Source organism: Dasypus novemcinctus, chromosome 9, assembly GCF_030445035.2.
Source record: "Dasypus novemcinctus isolate mDasNov1 chromosome 9, mDasNov1.1.hap2, whole genome shotgun sequence".
Taxonomy (NCBI): domain Eukaryota; kingdom Metazoa; phylum Chordata; class Mammalia; order Cingulata; family Dasypodidae; genus Dasypus; species Dasypus novemcinctus.
The window spans coordinates 51,572,962-51,577,034 of NC_080681.1; the positions used below are offsets into that span (position 1 = coordinate 51,572,962).

General features: G+C 37.5%; 1 non-coding gene across 1 annotated transcript; it reads right to left on the reverse strand.

The window, feature by feature from the left end:
* Positions 1–585: 585 nt before the first annotated feature.
* LOC111759001 (U6 spliceosomal RNA) lies at positions 586–692 on the reverse strand. The gene has a single exon (XR_002793103.1). It is a non-coding gene; the product is annotated as a U6 spliceosomal RNA (small nuclear RNA).
* Between the last annotated feature and the right edge of the window lie 3,381 nt (positions 693–4,073).

Consider the following 4,073-nt stretch of genomic DNA (forward strand, 5'->3'; position numbering starts at 1 on the left):
TCTAAACATTACCATGTACCCTGGACATATGCCCTGTATAACTCCCTGTCAACCATTTATAGCCTGTCAATAACATCCCATACCAGTATTCCTCCGCTGCCATTGTTGAACCACTCTGTGATCCAAAACTTCCTGTAAAGTGAATCCCAATATAATGTCAGGTTCCCTTACTAGTAAAATGGAATATAGCGATGAGTTTAAAAGTTAGATCTAGAGTACATATTGATTTGGAAAAATTTCTACATCCTATCTTTTTCTTTTCTTTTTTCCTAGTTATTGAGCTTCTCTTCACAAGAGTCTTAGATCACAGTAATTCATGTATACAATATACAATACTCCCACACATCCACCATTAAACCTTTTCCCTTCCACAGTGATAATCTTTTAACTTATTCATATCATATTTACTGAAACTGATGTACAGACTCCGAAACAATAGCTTTCAAACAAGGAGACATCTGTGCTTACAATGTGGTCCATACTTTAGGATATATAGTTTTCTAAATTTTTTAGTTATCCTATGTTTTACATTATGGTTTACATTATTAGTCTGTCACCCCCTATATGTTTTTGGTGTAATATTACAAAAATATGGAACGCTTCACGAATTTGTGTGTCATCCTTGCGCAGGGGCCATGCTAATCTTCTCTGTATCATTCCAATTTTAGTATATGTGCTGCCGAAGCGAGCACCAGCTTTGCATTTTAGAAGGCCTTTCTTACTACTGTGTGGAGGGTGGCTCTGAGGGCCACAGGTCTGGAGCTGGAGAGGCAAGCATGAGGCTATGGCAGTAATTCCTGTGAGAGATGGTCAGGGCTTCAGATGTGGTTATGGTAATGAAGATGGGAGAAACAGATATTGGAAACATATTTAGGATATAAAATTTGAAGAATGTGTGATTGACTAGATATAGGTGATTAGGCAAAAGTCTTTCTGGCAAGAAAAGACTTGGTGACTTTCTAGTTTCTGATTGGTTGCCTGGGCAAATAGAGGTATCATTCACTGAGTAGGAAATATTAGGAAGAGAACAGGGTTTGGTGAGAAAATAATGAATTCAATTTGCACATGCTGAGTATTATGCTCTTGGGGTGTCCAGGTGGAATTTCTGGTAGATAATTGTACATGAGTTTGAAATTAAGAAGAGATGTCTTGAGTCATCTAGTTGTTTCTGCTATGAGATCATTTGCTTTAATATTCTTTTTAGTAGCCCCAAGTTTCTATTTAATGGCCATATGAAATTAGGGGAGTGTTTATTAGTGAATCAGAGCCTCTTAGGGAAACCTGTTCCATATTTTCCTATTAAATTCTTGGGTGAAGTTTTCCCCTTTATAGTATTTCCCTGTTATTTGAAATCATTTTTGACCCTTAAACTTGCTGTATTGCATTGCTTATCGTCAGGAAACAAATAGCAGATTGTGCCACTTCCACTTCCAGAGATTCTCAAAATTGTAATATAATATCCTATTATATTTTTCATAGACACCATCATTTATTTTCAAAAGCATTACTATTTTTCCCTTTAAACATTTGGCCTTCATTATAATCCTGGGCACAAAAGAACATACCATGATTAAGTAAGCTCTAGGAATTCCAGTTCAGACTATTTCTCCAAGAAGACTGCAAAATGCTCTAACATAAAAGAGAATCTAGCATGGCAGAGATTGATAAAAAGAATTATCTCATTGAACAAAAGATAAGAAGAGGTGAAATCCAAGATGGGCAGGCTACCGACCTCCTCCCCTTGAGTTGGGTGCCTAGTTTGTTATATAGGGTGAACCACTGCAAAGCATTTTGTCTGCTGAGCAGCATCTGAACCCTTCATATGTTTGTGATATGATAAAAAAGCTGGGTCTTAGTAGAGAAATTGAAAGTATCAGACTTGCTTTCCCAGCCATTAAAGCTAGGGTGTTAGCACACAATCCAGCCGCTGGCAATGAGCGATACCCACTCCAAGTAGAGCAGGATGCTGGTGAAAAGGAGAAGCAGGACTACATGGACTCTGCTCTGATGAGAGTGGCAACAGAAACATCCAGCTTTAAGAGGTTGCAGGAAGAGGTTCTGGGGCAAGAATGCTGTGCCCTCTGTTCATGGGTTGGTGGCACACATTGCAGAGTTTGTGTCCAGGTCTGGGGTGTCAGTGTTTCCTTCATCAAAGCAGCTTTGTCCCGTGTAATTTTGGACATTGCTTTTGCCTACAAAGCTTCCATGCCTAGCCCTCCTAGAGCTTAGTTACTACCCAATAGCTTCTTATTAAATCTACTTTGTTCACAATAGCCAGGTGTGTTGTTTTGTTGCTTCCAACTGAAGGATACGTCCCAATTCCATGCAATATACTAATTTTTTAAGGATCCCAACACTCTGTCATCCTGTAGCTTCTCTCTGGAATGAATTTCATTTTGCCTTGTATTATAATTACATGTATTTTTATTAAATGTTATTTCTGAGAAAAGAGATTATAACTTGTCCTTTGTCATATCCTGCTAATGCCCAGTCAAAAGTGCTTTGTAGGGAGCAGGTGTAGCTCAGTGGTTGAGAGCTTGCTTCCCAAGTATGAGGTCCTGGGTTCAATCCCCATTATCTCCTAAAACAAACAAACAAACAAACAAACAAACAATGAACAAAAACATTCTATACACTTTGGGGAGCAGAATGTAGCTCAGTGGTTTGAGCCTGTTTCTTATGTAGGAGGTCCTGAACTCAATTCCCAGTACCTCCTTAAAAAAAAAAAGTACCTTGCATAAAGTGAGGATTATGTAAGGAAGTAACTTGAGCAGACTGTAAATAAATAGACCCTTTGTGGTTTCAGGGAAATAATATGGGCTAACCTCACCCCTAACAACGGACTATGGAACTCTGAAATCTCCTGAGCACAACAGTCAACGGGTATCCTCCCAGAGTTTAGACTTAGCTAGTGTGATGTTCTCTATGAGGCTTTGCCTATTTAAAGGTCCAGGCCACTGGTCAATAATAGCCAGAGTGATGGCAGTACTTCCTCCTCAAAGAAAATTCCATCAGAGTCTACTGACTGCACAAAAATATTCTGCATCTCAATGCTTACTGTTATTGTGGTGAACCCAATGCAATTCCTCTTTTCAGCAGTGTGCATAGAAACTTTATCTCTGTTAAAGAGAAATGAAAGTATCCATAGAATCAGGAGCATGAATTCCACATCATGGTGCTTTATTTCAGAGAATCTCTCTTTTTCTTCTTCCTGTGGTATGAAAGGAACCCTGCGTGAAGTTTGCTTCCATTTCTTATAATCACACTACCACCACTCTAATTTTTAGATTCTTATTGGACATAATACATAAAATGGTATCTGCAGTCGTGTTTAACTACTAATTAGCTTTGTCGATCATTACTAAGTTATGCACATCAAAGCTGAAAATGGCCAAAGATCGAGCTCATTTCAGCATGAACATGAATTGGACGTCTGCCCATATCTTTGAAGTGAATTATGGATATTGACATGTATTTACTTTGCAGTTTCAGTTGTGGACTTTTGAAAAATACATAGAGAAAAGAAGTTATACATTTATAGAAAAATCATGCAAAAATACAAAGTTCACATATAACCCCCCTTATTAACATTGTGCATTAATTAATAATGGGCTAATGTACAAAGACTGAAAGAATTTTATTTTAATTGTTCTATGCACTAGTCTATCGTTTAGATAGCATTCATGGTATTTTTCAGTCCTATGGGTTTTTTGTTTTTTTAAAATTATTCTAACATATATACAACCTAAAATTTACCCTATTAAGAACATTCAAATATACTAATTACACTAACTCTGTTGTGCCACCATTACCATACATTACCGAAACTATTCCATCACCCCAAATAGAAACTCTGTACCAACTAAGCATTAATTCCTCATTGCCTTCTCCCAACGTGACCTCTGATAAGCATATTCTAGTTTCTGAATCTGTGAATTAGCTGATTTTAATTATTTCATATCAGTGAGATCACACAATATTTGTCCTTCTGTGTCTGGTTTATTTCAGTCACCATGATGTTTTCAGGGTTCATCCATGCTGTTGCATGTATCAGGACTTTATTCCTTTTTACG